At 43.9% G+C, this 21387-nt stretch overlaps 2 pseudogenes; one reads left to right on the forward strand and one right to left on the reverse strand.

The window, feature by feature from the left end:
* Positions 1-410: 410 nt before the first annotated feature.
* LOC110293323 (H/ACA ribonucleoprotein complex subunit DKC1 pseudogene) lies at positions 411-1365 on the reverse strand (annotated as a pseudogene).
* An 8943-nt stretch (positions 1366-10308) lies between these two features.
* On the forward strand, positions 10309-12899 carry LOC110293322 (small ribosomal subunit protein uS2 pseudogene; annotated as a pseudogene).
* Positions 12900-21387: the final 8488 nt, after the last annotated feature.

The following is a 21387-nucleotide window of genomic DNA, read 5'->3' on the forward strand; positions in this document are numbered from 1 at the left end:
CTTCTTCTTTTTTTTTTCATTTTTTTCTCACAGATTATTTAGCAGATTTAATTTTTACAAACTTTTTTAAAAAGCAAAGTAGGAGAGGACTATCTATGGCATTGTTGAAAATGCTCATTAGTAAATAGCTGCAGATAGTTACTAGGCCATGCCATGTCTAAAGGTGTGGCTTCCTCAAGCAAGCAGAGGGGTTGGTGGCAAAGGCCTGATTTTCTCTCTCATATCCTTAAGACAGGACAGGATGGGATGAGATGGCCACACCAGCTAACCACTGAGGTCACAAGTGGCAGCTAAAAGTGTACCAGAACTTTCTACTCTGGGACCTCTGTTCTACTCCCTCAACAAAGGCTTTCAATAAGGCTTTTATTTCTCTTCCCAGCTGGACATAATGCTTCCAGAAGTGGCTTAAACTATTCAGACATCTCTTCTACCACTTTTACTTTCTTCTTCTTCTTTTTGGTGGTGTCACTGTCCCCATCTCCAGTTTCACCCCCACTTTCTAGCACAGTTTTGGGCTTTTTATCCTTCTTACTCTTCTTTTCCTTCTACAGGGGAACTGTTGGAGGGGTCTCATCGCTTTCACTCTCACTATCCCGCTTCCTTTTTATGTTTACTGCTTCAGCAGCTAACTGAGGGGCTTGTACTGCTTCGGTAACCAGTGTGTTCTTGCCAGAATCACTATAGTCAATGTAATCCTGTTTCCATGTGGCAGGGGTATTGTCTGTGGGTTTGCCATGCTTGTCCAGAAGGCCCTGCTTGATCATCATCTTCTTCTGACTTGCCTTTGGACCTAAACCCCACTTGCGAGGATAAGTGTCTCTTTCCATAATCACCCTCTTTATTTTGGCTACTATACCATGGTCACAGGTAGAAATCACTGCTGTAGTCATCAATGCAATTGCCATGCAGATAGCTTCCCCCTTAGTAGTAATGACCACAATCTCCTGGTTGACCTCAATGCCATCTTCATATCGAAGAACACCAGGAAGCATGATCTTGGCCCCATAGCAAATTGCATTCACTGCACTATCTTTCATAACCAGACGTTTATGAGATGTCAACAGCTTTTCCAAAGGGTAAACAACACGCCGCAGTAACTCTCATCCTTATGGTTATCATACAGCCACTGAGCATCGAGTACATCATGCATTGTCACCATATGGTCCTTTTCACTCATGGCTCCAGAACGCACCCTCCGAAGTTCCTGCATCTGACCACCAACTCCGAGTAACAAGCCAAGGTGTACGCATAGTGTCCGAATGTAGGTGCCAGCTTCACAGCTTACCCAAAAGATTCCTAATCTTCTTTCAGGATCATATTCTATCATTTTGCTCTCGTAGATAGTCCTCACTCAAAGCTGCCTCTTTACTGCAGCAATAAGTGGGGGTTGCTGAAACAGGGTACCTGTCAGAGTTTCTAGGGCCCTAGAAAGCTGAGTACCCCCTTCAATAGCATTGTGCAGCCGGACAATTCCAACATACTCTTTGCCTGCACTCTGTTGTGTGCATTGTGTTCAATGCACACAATTAAACAACCAGTCACTTTGGGATCTAGTGTAATTTGCCTATTTCTTAAACTATGTGTTTGTTTTCATTGTTTGACTTTTTGAGCTGTAAAAGAAATAACCTTGGGATCAAAGAAAGCAGAAAGGAAATGATAGAAACATTTAAAAGGCTCAGAAAATTATCTCTAAACTCTAAGTGAAGGCCAGGCAAGGCCTGAGGCCAGCTCCTGTGAGTGGGAGGACCAGAACTTCAAGGTTATCCTTGGCTGCATAGAGAGTAGTTTGAGATCAGTTTGAGCTACATGGGGTTGTTTTTCTCTTTATTATTATTATGTTGTTGTTGTTGAGACAGGGTTTCTCTGTGTAGCCCTGGCTGTCCTGGAGTTCACTCTGTAGACCAGACTGGCCTCTGCCTCCTGAGTGCTGAGATTAAAGGCATGAGCCCCCATGTACTCCCCTGTGCCCTTTTTAAAGTGAGGGCAAATGAGAGAGGCAAAGAGGCTGTGCTGGCTAGTCTTATGTCAACCTGACATACAAATTAGAGTTATCTGAAAGGCGGGGAAGCTCAATTTAGAAAATGTGAGAAATCCTATTTTCCTATTTCTTCTTGGGCCTGGGCTTCCTGGTTTTGGATGACCAGAGCCGTTTTCTAGACTGCATGGACTGCATGGAAACCCTTTTTGCTGAGCACTTGACATTCTTGCCCATTACGCATGGGTGCCAAAACCCAGACTGAGCATCCTTTGGTTTTCAGTGAAACAGGTTCCACCCCCACTGTCAATCAAGGCTTCTGTCCTTTCCTCCATTGTTGTGTGAAGGACTTGCCCTTCTCTCCATCATGCTGGGAGAGGTCATTGTCTGATTAACCTTAGAAAGAACGATTACTCAACTCAGATGCTATTTTTAGAGTTGAACAAAGTAAGCTGAAAAAAAAGGTTAAATAAGAGAAGACTACTGCATAGGGCGACTTCAGAAAACCTTAAATTGGTAAAACAAACAAACAAACCAACCAAAAACCCAACAAAACAAAACAACAACAATAAGTCAAACAAAAAAGAAAAATCAAAGACAACGTCACTTACTGTTCATGATGTCATTCATCATGAATAGGACATGCACCCATTCTGGGTCTTAGCTTTCTATTGCTAGATAAGCACTGTTTCTCAGAGGAGTGATAAGATTCACTGTAATGAACCAGCTGTGGTGGTGGTACATGCCTCGAATCCCAGCTCTCTGGGGGCAGTGGCAGAAGCAGGTGAATTCTAGGTCAGCCTAGTCTACATAGTGAGACCCTGTCTCAAAAAACCCACAAAACCAAATAAAACTCCAAAACAAACAACCAAAGACAAAACAAACAAACAAACAAACAAAAACAAAAAACAAACCCCAACCCAACCCAACCCACCAACCAGCCAACCAAAAACCATTTCTGCAACCTCAGTCACCCTCCTGTGCCTACTCCTAATTAAAATCTCAGACCATTATAATAACTGTCCCTTCTGCCATAATCTTCATTGAGAACTACTAGCCATACCATCTCAGCATCTCTCAGTTACTGGAACTCAACAAGTGAATGAAATAACACTGTATGTTGCCATTGAGAATTCTGTGTCCTGTAGTTCAGGCTCGGATACCACGACGTTGGCATAAAACTGTATGTTGGTAATGTCGTGAATCATCCTTTCACCTGGCTCTCTGCACAAAGAAAGCCACATCCAGCACAAAACCCAGGGCCCTGCCTTAGAATCTCACCATTTGCCTTTCAGGTCTGCCGAGCTGTACAGTGGGAGCTAGAGGTCTTCTTTTATAGAAGACCACCATGGAGTATACCGTCCTAGTCCCTAAAAGACCATACACCGAGGATAAGAAGGTCAGAAAGGAGATCTGTAGAAGGGTGACTTGCTTATCCTTCTTGTAGGCTCTTACTGTCACCATTACTGTGGGGCCCACACAACACATACAGTTATCAAACAAATGCACTTGTCTTAAGCATGTGCATGCTGGTCTACTGTCACCAATACAGCAGGGCTCTATCTACCATACCTATACTCCACGCTGCCCCAGGTGTGCATGAGTCTGCATGCACCCTGCCTCCCACTCTCTAGCTCAGCAGTTAAGAGCACTGACTGCTCTTCCAGAGGTCCTGAACTCAATGCCCAGCATCTACATGGTGGCTCACAACTGTCTGTAATGAGATCCAATGCCCTCTTCTGGTGTGACCGAAGACAGCTACAGTGTACTCTTTTTTTTTTTTCCCCAGAGCTGAGGACCGAACCCAGGGCCTTGCGCTTGCTAGGCAAGCACTCTACCACTGAGCTAAATCCCCAACCCCTACAGTGTATCGTATACATAAAATAAATAAATAAATCTCTCATCTTTTCCAGATATGATCATATAACTGGACACAGTTAATGTTCTACAGAGCTTTCCTATAAACAGACATACATGTCTCGATGCTAGGCCCCTAGTTGTTCACTATTCTATGTCCATGTACACATTATAGCCAATGGTCACATCCCTGTCACATTTATTTACATAGCTATCCTATGCTTTATTCATATCTCACACTTAGCTGCTGCATATTGTTGATTACACAAAAGCACAAGCACACCGATAGTCAATCCATTTACGCAGACCTACTTCTCTTCTCTATTAGACACCACACTTATCTCCACACTTGTAAGCTCAGATAAGATACATCATTGTGTCCATAACCAATGTGGAGTTTCTACCAGCCATTCTTATTCTTGTAAATCCATATATGCATATGCTCTTATACAAGTACAACACACACACACACACACACACATACACACACATACACACACACCAGACAGACAGTCCATAGCTGACATATGACATACTGGGCTACCATAAATTCCCATGCTGATCCTGTGAATATCATCCATGTTACCTCTAAGGTAACACATGTGTTGCCCCCCCCCACTCCCTTTGACTTTTTTATTTCTGCCCACCACATGCACTGCTATAATATGCACAAAAACTATAGATGTCACTTCCTTTCATACAAAGCAGTATTAGAAGACTGGTGTGTATGTGAGAATCCCAGGGTTATCTGAGGGGATGAGAATGCTCATCACACCTACACTTGATCTCAGCCAAAAAGGCCAAGAAGCCATCTCATCACATCTACAAGTCTTTCTTTCTGTGTTAAGGGACTAGCTTGGGCTCCACTGTAACTGCTTCCTTTACGCAACACATAGCATTTCCCTCCAGGTCACCACACATTTTAAATTGTTATATCGTGTTCCTTCTGAAAAGGTCAAGGAAAGCTTGGCCACACGCAGGCAGAGAAACATATCAACCAAAGCAAAACTGGAAAACTGAGACCTTTTGCTTTACACAAACAGGAACCATTTCCTTGCTTTTGAGCTCTGTCAGTCTGAAACCAAGACAGCTGGCACATCACTGGTTGGTCACACATTGCAGGCTTCAGGAGAGTAGGTCTGACACATGCAGTGTTGAGCAGAAGGAAGTAACAGTCACAGATGTCCTTGACTCCTAGGACTAGGAACAATCTTACAGTGAAGTCTCACTGCCCTAGTCTATGCATTCAAAATAATTTTCCTTTTAAAAAAAGGGGGGAAAGAAAAGAAAACATCAGGGATCTGAAGGGATAGCTTAGTTAGTAAGGAACTGGTTTTGATGCCAAGAAGCCACAGGAAAATGTCAGAGTAGTATGTGCCACAGTTATAGTGCTGGGAGGGCAGAGGCAAGAGCCTTCCTGGGGCTCATTTATCAGCCAGTCTGTCAGTAAGCTCAACTCTAAGGAGAGACCCTGCTTCAAAGGAGGTGGATGGCTTCCCAAGGATGGCACCTAGGTTGTCATCTACCTCCATATATCTGCACACACATGAAACCTATCCCCTACACATTCACACGCATACACATAAAAATCAATTTCCTAGAGTGTTGATGTTAATGGCCCTAGATATTTCATCCCTTTCCTGTGGAAACAGATAGAACTTTCTGATCTATCAGTCCCAACAGACAGCCTATTTATTCTTTGATTTATACCAACAGACAGGGTATTTATTCTTTGATTACTCATTCAACAATTCAACAACTAGGTATTGAGCGCTGCTGAATTCCATCCGCTGTGGGGGCTACTTTGGATATAATGGGAGAGAAAGAGATACACTCTTGGGAAATAAAGCAACCATGACACCACAGTTGTCAAACTTAGGATTAGGGTTATGAGAAAGGACTTGAGTAAATGGGACATGAACTTGGGGAGAGACAGTAGTTGTTCAATAAACTCAGGATCTGCCAGTCATTCTGCTATCTTGTTAGACGAGAAACCAGATAGGTGTGAGTAACAGTAAGAGTGCAGGCTTGGATATTAGGTGAAGCTAAGAGGAGTTTGGTCTCATTCAGAGAAAACAGAAAAGATGCCCAATAAGGTTATAAGGCAGGTATCTCTTGGGTGTTTGGAGGTCCCTATAATGCTGACTTTCCAAGATAAAACACAAGCGTTCAAGAGTGAGCCTGAATTTTTAACTAGATAAATAAGTTTTAGTATAAATATGCACCACAGAACATTTGTAACATATGTTTTAAAACTGTGAAGTTTTGTATATGCTTGGCCCAGGGAGTGGCACTACTATACGAGGTGTGACCTTTTAAATAAGTATAGCAAGCTGAGAAAGGAAAAACATAAAATATATGGTTCGAGTATTAAAGGAGCACCAGGAAGTGAAATGGAGCTGACTCTCCTGTTTAAAGATATTAAATTGAATTAAGGAGTTGTAGTGACCTTGGGGCGAGATCCCACCCAGCTAAATTTAGTACCAGGCATGGTAGAACAAGCCTTTAATTCCACGACCTAAAGACAAGCAGATCTCTGAGTTCAAGGCCAGCCTAGAACAGAGTAAATTCTTGGTAAAGAAAAAATTAAATATAGGCTTGGTGGACCACACCTTTAATCCCAGTGTTTAGGTATGCAGATCTCTGAGTTCAAATTCAGTTTATGGAACAAGTTCCAGGATAGCCAAGCTTAGGCAGTGAAGGAGTTGGAAAACAGAAAGCTGGTGATAATGTAATAGAACAATGGGTCCATGTTCCAGCCCCAGCAGAACTCAGCATCTTTGGTCATTTGGCTCTGACTTTATAGTCAAGAGGAAAAGGAGACTACTGGGACAATTGATGCTAGTTAGCTGGAGCTCAGAAATTAGGGGTGATTAAGAAAAGACCAGCATCATGGAGGTGAAATCTTTTGGGAAGTGTTTTCTGAGAGCACAAAACAGCTATCTTGTGTTCTAGAGATAGCCAAGGTTGTACCTCATGCTGTAGCAGGACTTGGTAATGTGTGAGAGTCACCCAGGTGGTACTGGCTTTGAAGACATGAAGGGATTATGAAGAACAGCTGAGGCTCAGCACTGTGAGAGGCCATGGAAGGCCATTGGTGAAGGTGCAGCCTCAGTTGTAGTTGATGGACCAGGACTGAAGGGGTCATGCAAAGGAACAGAGGCTTGGCACCATGAAGAGAGCCTATGAGAGGCTACTGTTAAGCCTAGCTGCAGCAGAAGACTCCAGTGCATTGTAGATGCCAGTACCATGGGATGATCACCAGGAACAGCAGCAGCAGGTGGAGTGGATTAACCTGAGCCTAGAGTACTATAGAAGACAGAGGTAGAGAAGTGATGACAATCCTTTGGAGGAGCCCAGAAGATCATGTGTGGATCCCAGACAGTGAAACAAGAAGTTATAACATTGAAGGTACCTTGGAGACCCCAAGATGTTGGAGATGCCAGAACCATGGGATACATGCTGAGGAAAGCTGCTATCAGGGAGTGGAACCAGCCCAGCAGAAAGAAGTTTGTTGCAGTCAGCAAAGACAGAAAGGAGTTGGAGACCTGAAGACTACTTTGAGATCAGATGCAGAGTTTGAACTTTGTCCAGCTGGTTTCCTTTGAACTTTGTCTTGCTTTGGGGATGACAGTTAAGTGCTTAGATGAATCTCAGGCGAGATCTTGAACTTTGGGCTTTTAATATTGTTGAGACTGCAGTAGACTATGGGGACTTTGGAAATTGACTAAATGTATTTTGCATTATGGTATGTTTAGGTATGGCCCCCATAGTCTCATGTGTTTGGACAAGCCTACGGGGACCAGGGAGTGGGGCATGATGGTTTGTATATGCTTGGCCCTGGGGTGTGACCTTGTTGGAGTAGGTGTGTCACTGTGGGCATGTGCTTAAGAACCTTACCCTAGCCTCCAGGAAGTCAGTATTCTGCTAGCAGCCTTCAGATGAAGATGTAGAACTCTTAGCTCCTCCTGCACCATGCCTGCCTGGATGCTGCCATGTGTACTCCTTGATGATAATGGACTGAACCTCTGAACCTGTAAGCCAGCCCCAATTAAATGTCCTTTATAAGACTTGCATTGGTCATGGTGTCTGTTCACAGCAGGAAAATCCTAACTAAGATAAAAAAACATTATCTAATCTTTTTTCATCATGTGAGGGTTGGGGTTGCCATTCCACAGGCACATCTCTGACCCATAACTGTTTCTGTCTGAAAGAATTACAGGGGCTGAAATGAAGAGGAGCCTGAGGAAAAGAAGGTCCAGCGACAGGCCCAAAGTGGGATCCAGCTCAAGAGGAGGTCCCAAGGCCTGAGGCTATAGAGCACTCACAAAAGGGATCTATCATGACTGCCCTCAGAAAGACCCAACAAGCAGCTGAAAGAGTCAGATGCAGATATTTGTACCCAACCAATGGAAAGAAGCAGCTGACCCCTGTTGTTGAATTAGGGAAGGCTGAAAGAAGCTGTGGAGAAGGGAGATCCTGTAGGAGGACCAGCAGTCTCAATTAATCTGGACCCCCGAGATCTCTCAAACACTGGACCACCAAACAGACAGCATATACCAGCTGATATGAGGCCCCCAACACACATACAGTAGAGGACTGCAGAGTCTGTGTTCATTTCAGAGATGATGCACCTAATCTTCAAGAGACTGGAGGCCCCAGGGAGTTTAGAGGTCAGGTTTGGTGGGAGTGTGGGGGTATCCACGTGGAGACAGTGGGGTGGGAAGGAGGTATGGGATGTGGAGCAGTTGGAGGATAGATGGGGGCAGGGAATGGAATATGGAGAGAAAGAAAGAAAGAGAGAGAGAAAGATTAGAAAGAAAGTAACCCATTTTTTTTAATTTATTTTGTTTTTATTTTATTTTATTTATTTTGGTTTTTCGAGTCAGGGTTTCTCTGTATAGCTCTGGCTGTCCTGGAACTCACTCTGTAGACCAGGCTAGCCACAAACTCAGAAATCCGCCTGCCTCTGCCTCCCACTGAGTAAAGAGAAGCTGAAAGAGGCCAGACTTAGGAAACTGATAAGAGCTGACATATCTAGAACCACTAAATGGCCATGGCCCATTCCTTGCATGAATCCCATGCTGTAGAAACTATGTCCAACTGTGCCCCTTCTTAGAATTGGGAACAAAACACCCATGGAAGGAGTTACAGAGACAAAGTTTGGAGCTGTGATGAAAGGATGGACCATCTAGAGACTGCCGTATCCAGGGATCCATCCCATAATCAGCTTCTAAACGCTGACACCATTGCATACACTAGCAAGATTTTGCTGAAAGGACCCAAATATAGCTGTCTCTTGTGAGACGATGCCGGGGCCTAGCAAACACAGGAGTGGATGCTCACAGTCAGCTATTGGATGGATCACAGGGCTCCCAATGGAGAAGCTAGAGAAAGTACCCAAGGAGCTAAAGGGATCTACAACCCTATAGTTGGAACAACATGATGAACTAACCAGTACCCCGGAGCTCTTGTCTCTAGCTGCATATGTTTCGAAAGATGGCCTAGTCGGCCATCACTGGAAAGAGAGGCCCATTGGACTTGCAAACTTTATATGCCCCAATATAGGGGAATGCCAGGGCCAAAAGAATGGGAATGGGTGGGTAGGGAAGTGGGGAGCGCTATGGGGGACTTTTGGGATAGCATTGGAAATGTAATTGAGGAAAATATGTAATAAAAAATATTAAAAATTTTAAAAAAAAGGAAAAAAAAAAAAGAAACTATGTCCAAACCAAAATCCATCTCAAGTACTGTGTAAAACCATTTTGATTTAGTTATGGTGTGTGTGTGTGTGTGTGTGTGTGTGTGTGTGTGTGTGTGTGTGTGTTACATGTACATGCCAGAAAACAACCTCGAATGTCAATTCTTTAAGAGTTATCCAACTTGTTTTCTGGAAGAAAAAAAAAAAAAAGGTTTCTCACTGGCCTGTAGCTCACCAAATAGGATAAACTCTTTGGCCAGTAATCCCAGGGATTATGCCTAACTCTACCTCTGCAGCACTGGGGTCATAAACATGTGTCACCACAGCTCTGGATGCTGGCGACTCAACTCAGGGACTAACACTTGTGCCATGGCAAGCACTTTTCCCCACTGATCCATCTTCTTTATTATTATTATTATTATTTATTTTATGTATATGAGTACACTGTAGTTGTGAGCCTTCATGTGGTTGTTGGGAATTGGACCTCTGCTTGCTCCGGTCTCGGCCCAAAGGGCTCCCTCATGCCCAAAGACTTATTATTATAAATAAGTACACTGTAGCTGTCTTCAGATGCACCAGAGAGGGTGGCATCATACGGGTGGTTGTGAGCCACCATGTGGTTGCTGGGATTTGAACTCAGGACCTTCAGAAGAGCAGTCAGTGCTCTTACCCACTGAGCCATCTTGCCAGCACCCTCATCCATCTTCTTATCCTTTGTGTATATATCATAATTTAGTACTTTGAGAGGCTAAAAATGATCATCAGGGCTGGGGAGATGGCTCAGGTGGTTGAAGGTGCTTGCTATTCAAGTGTGAGCACCCCAGAATCCATGAAGAAACCAGAAGTCCACTACAAGCATCCTCAGCAGCTGCTTGTTCGGCGGCTTATACTAAGCTAATACCTGATTAAAAAGCAACCATCCTAGTCCACATAGAAGCTGAATATCCTCAGGTTCTCTCTAAGTGAGACGCACTTCTCTAATCAGGAGTGTTAGCTTCATAGCTGCACTCCACCCAGTTGAAATCATCTTCAAAACTGATTCTGTCATGTTAGGTATTTTTCCTGGCTTTGAGTCACCTGTAGACTTGGTAATTCTACTACCTGTGTCTTCATATATATATTCCTATTTAAAAAAAAAAACAAAACAAAACAGGGCAGGGCCAGTGACAGACTGGAATCTCCACAGGAGACTTGCAGCCTGATGACATAGTAATTCCATCATCCCAGGTATGGCTCTGGCGAGTGTAAGAAAAGGTGAGAGGTCAGAAAAGGAAGTCTCACGTTTCTTATGAGGTGAAAAGCCTGGAGAATTATTTGAATTTGTTTTTAGGGTTTATGTTAGAAACCCGAATATGACTCTCGGAATCATGTAAATGCTTTAGGAGTGACTGGGAGACTTAAGACTTAGTAAGGATGGGCAGAGGGAGGAAGACAAAAAGGAAGTTCTGAGGTCAAGAGAGATGGAGAAAGACCAGCATTAGCATCCGTTTTGAAAGTCATGTGACATTCTTTTAAGATTTATCACTTCCTGTCTTGGAATACAAAATGAAGCTAACAGGCAGGACTTCCTTGTGACAAGCCTGAATGGACTGAGGGGCCACATCAGATAGAAACCAGGCTTCCCAGGCTGGTTCTGTGAGGCTTGGTTGTCTACTTGGCACAACTGGTCATACTCCCTATCTCATGAGGGTCAGAGGAAAGAAATTACTTCAGATTTGAGTGAAATACTCCCAAGAAAATCAGCTGGGAATAATCAAGAAATAATTTTCTTGATTGTTCAATTAATAATAATTTCCCCCAGCAAATCACAAAAGTAACTACTAAAACAAGCCCCTATGGATAAACAATTTTCTTGGTGTTTTCTTTTCCTTCCCTGAATTTGGTATTAATATGCTTATGACTAAATGACACAGATTCAGATTTTAGTCTTCTCAGCTTTTGAAAGGATTCTTAGATGTTTAAAATTAAGGAATACTTTGATTTTACTCAAATGTTTTCAGATTGAGTGACCATTGCTCTCTGCGTCTGTTTTCATACAATGTCTTCCCACTGTGCAGTTCATGAAGTCTTAGCAGGGCTCTCCATTGCATACAAGGTCCTGTGGGCTGAACCTACTGTTTAGATGCTCATTTGCCCTCCCCTGCTTGGCTAATTACTCATGGTTGAAAGAGTAAGTTCGAGAATCTCCTCTGTAAAACTATTTCCCCAGTGCCCACTTACAGCTCGTGGAAGAGCATAGGGGGTGTACCTGGTTCCTGAATGCCTATATATTTCTGTAGTAGGCAGACTCAAAGGCTCAAATTAGTTCTTGTTACTTTTTACAGGGCCTGGTGATAGAATGTGGGCACTTAGGAAGGGAAAGGTATGGGGAGGCCTCGTGAGGATGGATTTACCCTGCACAGAAGCTTCTGAGACATAAATCAAGAAAGAAAAATCAGCTTTCCGCACTACCCAGGAACGGGTCCATACGGCATTGTTCTTGATTCCCATAGTAACTTAAAGGGAAATTTACACAACGTCCGGAGCCCTTGACATCTTGCAGATGAAGGAGGAGGATGTCCTCATATTCCTTGCTGCAGGAACCCACTTAGGTGGCACCAACCTTGACTTTCAGATGGAGCAGTGCATCTACAGAAGGAAAAGTGACGGTATCTACATCATAAACCTGAAGAGGACCTGGGAGAAGCTGCTGCTTGAAGCTCGAGCTATGGTTGCCATCGAGAATCCTGCTGACGTCAGCGTCATCTCCTCCAGGAACACTGGCCAGCGAGCTGTGGCTGAAGTTTGCTGCGGCCATAGGAGCCACTCCAATCGCTGGCCGCTTCACACCTGGGACCTTCACTAACCAGATCCAGGCAGCCTTCAGGGAGCCAGCCCCTCACAGAGGCCTCTTATGTCAACCTGCCCACCACTGCTCTGTGTAACACAGATTCTCTCCTGCGCTATGTGGACATTGCCATCCCATGCAACAACAAGGGAGTTCACTCAGTGGGTCTGGTGTGGTGGATGCTGGCCAGGGAAGTACTCTGCATGCGAGGTACTATCTCCCGTGAGCACCCCTGGGAGGTCATACCTGATCTTTACTTCTACAGAGACCCAGAGGAGATTGAGAAGGAGGAGCAGGCTGCTGCCGAGAAGGCTGTGACCAAGGAGGAATTCCAGGGTGAATGGACCGCACCAGCTCCTGAGTTCACTGCTGCTCAGCCTGAGGTGGCCGACTGGTCTGAGGGTGTGCAGGTTCCCTCTGTGCCCATCCAGCAGTTCCCCACGGAAGACTGGAGTACACAGCCAGCTACTGAGGACTGGTCAGCAGCTCCCACAGTGCAGGCCACTGAGTGGGTTGGACCCACCACTGAGTGGTGCTAAGCTGCTGTGCAGATGCCTGAGCAAAGGGAAAAAAGGTGTGAGAAAAATAAAGTTCCGAAAAGCTGGGAAAAAAAAGAAAGAAAGAAAGAAAGAAAGAAAGAAAGAAAGAAAGAAAGAAAGAAGAGAAAGGAAGAAAGAAGAGAAAGAAGAGAAAGGAAGGAAGGAAGGAAGGAAGGAAGGAAGGAAGGAAGGAAGGAAGGAAGGAAGGAAGGAAGGAAGGAAGGAAGGAAAAGATAGGTCAACAATAAAATAAGTTGGTTAATGCCATTGACCCATGAGGAAGGCCCTAGGCAGGGACAAAATTCAGAGGATGGAGACTTTAGATAAGTGTTTGACCAAGAAGGGGGAAAGGATTTAAATGTATTGAGATAATTTTGTAATCACTCTAGACGCAGGGTAGAGACTCAAGATCTTTTTTTTTTTTTTTTTTTGGTTTTTTTCGAGACAGGGTTTCTCTGTGTAGCCCTGGCTGTCCTGGCACTCACTTTGTAGACCAGGCTGGCCTCGAACTCAGAAATCCGCCTGCCTCTGCCTCCCGAGTGCTGGGACTAAAGGCGTGCGCCACCACGCCCGGCTGAGACTCAAGATCTTTAATACTGTTTTTTGTTTGTTTTTTTTAATTTCTCTGTAAGTTACTAAGTGAAGCTATTTTGTAGTAGGAATTAGGATAAGCCACTGATGGAGGAGATTGGAGTAGGTAAGAAAGGCTTTTACTAACTGCCATGGAGGCATTAAGAGAAAGAACGGCCAGTGATGTATTTTATGAAGGCCCAGATGTGTTTCCAAATGAATTAGATGAAATACTAAGGTGATAAAAAGAAAGGATAGTGTTTTCCCAGTGCTCTAACTGGTGTGAACAGCTAGGAGTTCATGTTGGGTCAGGAAGAGATAAGTGGAAGAAAATGAAAAAAACAAAAACAAAACCCAAAGGCTGATAAATGTTCAGAGGGACAATCAGGTCTAGAAGGAGGAAGGCCTGAGAGGCACAGGAGGTTGAAGGCAGAGAGTCGGAGACCACGATTTAAGCTTCTGGAAGTCCTCGGGGTTGAGAAGGTCTGGGAGTCACCAGACACGTCATCCACACGGGCCTTGTCATAGCTCCTGGTGACTGCAAAATCAGAAGTGAGTCAGGGATTGGAGGGACACAGGGGAGAGGCCAGTAAGAGGGTAGTCACCATCAAGGAAGCGGGCAGTAGCCTGGGATATAACCTAGTGGCCTGCTAGGGCAGAACTTTAACAGTAAACACACAGGATCAGTGGTCTACAGAAGGAACTGGGATATTGCAAGAACAGATACTTTTTTATATGCATCTGTAGTAGATGGAATATGGAAGGATTAATAGGGGGAAAAGGCCCCTGGGAAAGATGGTATGTCAGATATGCAGGAGGAAAAGGCTGAAGCTGTCAAGGGTCCTAGTTATCACGGTCTGAGGAGCTCAGAGGAAAGAGTAAAGGGAAAGTAGGAGGCTGGCCTTGGGTGTAGGAGTTTGCTTTCCCTACTCCATCTGGTCTTTCTTTAACCCTTCATTCTCTTACTATTCTAAAAATTAACATCTTCAAGTGCACAAACTGAATGGTATCCCTTGGTATTCACATGGTCTGAGTCACTGTCCTATTGTGCCCTTCAGAGATCTTCCTAGGTTCAGAAAAGGTTACATAATTCCCTGACCTCAGCTGGTCCAGCAAGTCAGAAAAGAACAGAAGCGGGCAGTGGTTGTCTGCTCTGATGGCCATGAAGCTTCATTGATCCTAACTCACCCTGGTTCTTGCTTCCCTCCTTTATTTTGCTTTTGAGCATGACAGGAGAACCCAAGATCAAGAAGAATCCTTATCAACAGATTCTCCGTTGTCCTCTTTGAGGACTCAAGCATTCAATACCAAAAGTGAGTGTATTCTTGGGACGTCTTAAAAAACATGTGCGTGCTAAAAAGGTACAGTCCATGTCTATCTCCTGTTTCCTAGGCAGTCATGTCCAGACTTACATTTGTTTTGTGCTCTAACTTTTCTCCTCTTCTCCTCCTTTCTTCTTAGCCTTCTTCCTCTTCCTCTTCTTCCCCCCACCCCCCAGCCACCCCGCTTTCTCTTCTTCTCTCCGTCTGCAGAATGCTTTCATCTAACATCTCACTGAGCAGATATCTAATATTAAGGAGCAATAAGTCACTACCACTATGTGCAAAGTCAATATACAAACATGTTTTCACTTTCCTTCACTATAAAGTGAATCGAAGCTGAGGCCACTTGCACTCTAAGGTTAGGGCTTAGGATCTGTGCATGGGGCCAGGGCTACAGCAGCTCTTTTGTATCTTCCTCTAAGACATTCTCTCAGCTAGGCAGCCCAAATCCCAGAAGAGCTCATTTGCCAGTGATTCAACTTGTCTACACTGCTTACATCAGCAGGCTGAGGTAAAAGGCTGTGGTTTAGTGGTTAGAGGGGAAGGTTAAATCATGTCCATCAAGCCAACAGGGCAAACATGGCTGACAATGAGGAATTGACTCCCTTTCTGGTCTTTTCCTGGTACCCATCTGGCAGGATGAGAAGACTGAGCCTATGTCGGGATGAGGCAGGTTAGTAGGAAGAATGCTACCCATCAACACTGACTAGTCTATCTTCTACCTGCTCATCATAGTTTCCTCCCACTTATAATGGATGCCAAGATTTTTTTTAGGATCAATAGCTAGACATACCTCTGAGATGAGCTATTCTTGTTCTAGGTACTGGCTCTTCTCTATCTATCCTGTTCTACAGGATATTTAGTTACATATAGTTATTTAATCTTCACAAGCCCACCAAGCTGGTGCCATTTTTCAAAATGAGAAAACTGTGACAGTAGTTTATTTAATATCACAAAGCTAGGAAACAACTGAGCCAGCCTGAGTTCATAGGACTTGTTCTTAGAGTATACTACACTGACACCTTTGCTTTATATAGATAGGGCTGTTTATGCTTGCTGCAGATTATACTTCAGTGAATGAAAACCTGCCACAGATGGGACAATGCAGCTGGGATTTGGGAAACAGTCAGTTCGGAGTGTCAGAGAGTACTGAGGTTGAAACTGAAGGGAGCTTCCTAGAGTGCTTTGAGTGGGCACACTGGATCTCTTCCCTGCACATACATGGAGGATTTTCAAATCCAGTGTTTCTGGGGTCTCCCAGATATACTTGAGAGGGGAGGAATATTTTCATTCCGATGAGACGCATAATGAAAAGTGTTGGATGTTTCCAGCTACAGTCAGCTGGATTCACACTTGCCTCATTCCTAAGCTTGTTCATTCCTAAGCCAGTTCATCCATTCCAGTGTGCAAACTTATGACCGTTCCTCCTGCCATATGCACACACTGACAAACTATGAGCAGGCAAGGCAGGGGCTGAGAGGAAAGAAAGGGAATCAATGTGATTCTCCAGGTCTGCCACTATGTGCCTGTCAAACAGAATCTCAATTAATCATCAACTCGATGACATATGTGTTATTATAAGCGTGGGGATCTCCTCTTTACAGATTAGGAAACTGAGAACAACCTTATTATTAAGGGGGTGTAAGTAGAACTTCAAAACTCCTGTTTTGTTTTGTTTTACCGTGGCACCCTGCATACTCAGGTTGAAGTGGGAGGGCTGGCAACTTCCATAAAGGCCTGGAGAACAAAGAGGAGAGGCTATAGCTAAGTATAATAATGTTTGGTATGACAAGCCAACAATACCCTTGATAACCTCAACAATAACTACACAGGGAGTGACTCTTAGAACTCATAGTCCCAGTTGGCTCAGCCGCAATCTTTCCAACCTGAACTTCCTTCTAGATGCAGATGAAATGCTTCCAAGCTCTGAAAAGCAAGCACATGTAACACTGCCCTGATAGATCAGCACTGTAGCTGTACAGTCAAGAGAACAGAGCCTGGGGCTGCGTGAGCCCTTACCTAGAGCAGCTCAAATCAACGCCAAAACCAAGCCCAGCATCTGGGCCTTTTTTTCCCCAAGAGGTTTTTCAGATGACAGGGGTGAGCGAGGAATCACCATGTCTGTGCCTCCTTTCTTTAAGTCGTTAGTGTATTGCTCCAGCTGTGTTTTTACAGATATTCTCTAAATTTTCTACATGAAGAACATATGGGAGATATTTGATGTTTGGAGGACAGAAATCAAACATAAAAGGTGACTATAAGACAAAAAAAAAACATAGAAGACTCATTATGAAGTCTGCATTTTTATTAGAAATGTTGTGGGGTCTTCAAAAGTCAGGGACCACATCAGGAAAACCCGCAAATGGTTTGTTTACCAGGAGAAGAGACAGCACTCACGGCCATGTAAACCCTCTTCCTCTCTTCGACTCTTCCCAGCATTCCCACTATGCTTAGTAATTCCCTGACCTGCTCCCTAAAGTACTATTATTAGAGAACAGGGTTATGGGTCCTGGAATAGAAAATACCTTTGAGGGAATGAGAAAATGGTTCCTGTCTCCTGAGACCCTAGCCTCCTGGGAGCAAATATGTTCTAGATTTTTGCCCTGGCTCATCCCTTTGTGTGGCTCACCTGTACAATTATACTAAGCAGTGAATCCTTATTGCTTTTCTGCCAAAATGCACACATCAGCCAGAGGGGACCTTTCCATTTGCCAGGCTGTAATTCCCCACAGAAGCCTACCAACCACTTCAAGGGCAGGAGATATCCTTACTCAAGCAAATGCAACTCTGATAAGCATTATTCGGTCCTAATGAGTATTTGCTCCACTTGCTCCTTTGGCAGAGTCTGATAAAAACTCACCTTATCTCCTTTTATCAGTGTCTTTCCTAAGTTTAAAATTGGCACAAGATCTTTGGCTTCTTGTTGGAACAGTGTCTGGCACACAGAGCTTAAAGCGTCTCTGACAAATGAAGGGAGATAAATGGAAGAAGAAAGAGAAAGAAAGGAAGGTGGAACAGAGACAGAGAGCCTTTGTGACAAAGGCTATGTCTCTGTAATGAAGTAGGGTGACACACAATTAGCTAAATGGTAGGTCTCAGTGCCATTGCTTCCTATGTGTCAGTCCTCTTCAGCAGTTGTGCAATCACCAGAAAATGCTTCCGTGGATGTGTTTGGCATCTGAGAGATAGGAGCATATCACTGAATCATAGGTTTCCTGTGTATTTTGCTTTGCTTGACTGGTGAGCATTTACAGCTTCCAGAGACGGAGGCTCCTCCCAAACACACGTTCATTCAACCACAGCACCCACTACCAAGTGGGGAGAACTCTATTGGGGCTACCAAACCTGAAGATAGGGTCTGAGTTCAGTCTCTTTGGAGACTGGCAGAGGCTGACAAGGAAAAGTCATCTCAAGGATGGTACTTTAGCCTTCATGGAAGATGACAGTGGCACTGTTTGTTCACAAGCCATCCTGCAGAAATCAGGACATTGGCACAATACTGTTTCAGTGGGCCAATTAATCCTGCTCAAACTGCCCCAGCAGCAGCACGGACATTCCTTGCTACCCACCTCATTGTTCTGAGTTCCTGAATAAAACACACACACACACACACACATACACACACATACCACACACACACACCCACACACACACACACCACACACACACACATACCACACCCACACACACACACACACCACACACACACACCACATACACACACACACACACACACACACACCACACACACACACCACACACACATACCACACACACACACACACACACACACGCGCGCGCGCGCGCGCGCGCGCAGCCTTATATATTAATGTGCTTTAAACAGCTCAATGGCTGGACCCCTTCCAAACCTCCCCATGGCTAAACACCGCCCCTCCGGGTACTCCTGAGCTCTTATGTGATTGGTATGCTCTGTCTTCTGCACCTCTCAGGCCTGGACCTTACTCCTTTAGCAATCCTAAAATTCCACCTCTATCTCCCTGCCCAACCATTGACCCCCAGCAACTTTATTTACCAATCAGAACCAACTGGGGGCAGGTACCCTCAGCATCTTACACACAGATTCTCCTGAAATTTTGGGAACGTGATGGAATACGTTGACTGCTACTTATCTCATCATTGCGATCAGCATTATCATCACCATCACCACCACTAGCAAATAATCATTGGAATCCCTTCCTAAATAACTTCAATGAGATCTGAATTAAACAATGAAAAGCCTACCCCTCTTTAAAATTGTTCTGTATTAGTCAGGGTTCTCTAGAGCCACAGGATTTACAGAATGTCTCTGAATATTATGGGGATTTACTAGAATGATGTGCAGTCTGCAGTCCAACCAATCCAACATCTGTGAATGGGAAGTCCAAGAATCTAGTAGCTGCTCAGTCCTGTGAGGCTAGTGGTTTCAGCTGCTCTTCTGTTAAGCTGGAATCCTGAAGAAGTAGGATCCAACAGATGTGCTGGCAAGTCCAAGCAGGCGAAGAAGAGTGAGCCTTCCTGTTTCCATTGTCCTTACGGAGGGCTCCAACAGACGGTATGGCCCAGATTAGAGGTGTGTACCACCACACCTGGATTTGGAACTTGCTCTGTCCCAGACTAGCCTTGAACTCACAGAGATCTGCTTGCCTCAGTTTCTTGAGATTAAAGGTGGGTACTACCTTGCCTGGGCCTAAGCTTTTCATGGCCACTATGCCTCAAGATCTAGATCAAAAGTGAGTGCCATCCGAAGACAAGATCAGGGTCAGAAACCTGTGTTTTCCAGCCTTAAGATCTGGATCAAAGATGTGCCCTCCATTTCTGGATTGTAGTTCATTCAAGATGTAGTCAAGCTGACAACAGGAATAGGCATCATACCCTCCCTATCTGTAATTGACTTCTACTTACAAAGGAAAAATTAGTTTTCTCCAACAGCATCTCACTGGGTATACTGACCACATGTAAGGTTAGACCCCCCAGCAGCAGATGACCAATACAAAATGAACTCAATGATATTTTTGTAGATTTTTTTGATCTCATATTGCTTTGTTTGGGCATTTTTTATCTTACTTTGCTTGCTTATGATACTTTGCTTATATATTATGGTTTCCAATTTTGTATTTTATAGGTACTGTTGTTTGTGTGTTTGTGTGTGTTTTTCTTGTGTTTTGGTTTTTTCCTTCATTCTGGCTTGTTTGAGAGAGAGAGAGAGAGAGAGCACGGGAGGAATTGGGAGAGGGGAAGTGTGCTCAAATATATTATATGAAAACTTTTTTCCAATTAAAACAAATCCTTAAAGAAAGAACCTTAAACACTAAGTGGTCCATCAATTTCTGACTCAGGAGCTAAGCCAGGTAGTTCTCCATGGACTTGTTTTTGTTTTTTTTTAAAGGTTTATTTATTTATTTATTTATTTATTTTATGTATATGAGTACACTGTAGCTGTACAGGTGGTTGTGAGCCTTCATGTGGTTGCTGGGAATTGAATTGACCTCTGCTCGCTTTGGCCAGCCTCTGCTTGCTCCAGTCAACCCCACTCACTTTGGCCCAAAGATTTTATTTATTATTATAAATAAGTACACTTTAGCTGTTTTCAGACACACCAGAAGAGGGCATCAGATCCCATTGTGATGGTTGTGAGTCACCATGTGGTTGCTGGGATTTGAACTCAAGACCTTTCGAAGAGCAGTGCTCTTAACCAATGAGCTATCTCTCCAGCCCTGTGGACAGGGTTTCTCTGTCTCAAATTTGCAAATATCAAAGTACATAGAGATAAGTAACTCTCCTGATAATTCTGTCACCCTCTTCCAACTACCTCCCGAGTGCTCTTTAATCTTTCTGGGAAACCTTATCTGAAGGAAAAGCAGGGTTCTGGCTGACCAATGAAAACACCTCTTAAAATATTTGCTGGTCATCTTCTTATCCATTTTCAAGCATCCTAATGGCTGCATACTGCTGCCTCCTAGCAGGGAAACTGAAATGCAGATGCACCAAGCAGGAGGAGAAGGTTCCCCAATCCAGTCACCTCTTAGTTGTGAGAAGTTATGGCTAACATTCCAGTGTCAAAGTTTTGTTTTTTGTTTTTTTTGTTTTTGTTACAGAAATCCCATGAAGATGTAGTTACTTCAAACTATACACATCCAGTGGTCCCACCTGATGCCAACAGCAGTTTCTTTAGGCTGCATGTGATCTTTCTAATGGGAAAATGAAAAGCAGTCCAAGCCCAAAGAGTGAGAGTCCTTGTGGCCTGCTGCTTTATTTAAATTTTATGTTAATTTTTGTTTCCTTGATGTCATAATGAGTATGCTAATTAATCCATTCTGCATACGGTGAGCTCCACTACTTCCCTACTTCATCCTGGTTTGGTCCTTCAAGGAAGCCTGTGTAACAGTTCAGTATTTCTACCGAGCTCTCTATCAGGCCGAATACACATGATCATGCCTCTTTTTTTTCCTTATCAGTTTTAAACAAGTCTACTGCTTTTCATTTGTATTCATAGTAATTCCTGCAGTAGGATTAAAGGTGTGTGCCAATGGCTCAACACACCCTAACTGTAACAGACTCAAATATCCTGTAACAGCAAGCACTTTCCTGAGCCATCT

The sequence above is a fragment of the Mus caroli genome, unplaced genomic scaffold (genome assembly GCF_978045245.1).
Source record: "Mus caroli unplaced genomic scaffold, Mus_caroli_1 scaffold_6, whole genome shotgun sequence".
Lineage (NCBI taxonomy): Eukaryota > Metazoa > Chordata > Mammalia > Rodentia > Muridae > Mus > Mus caroli.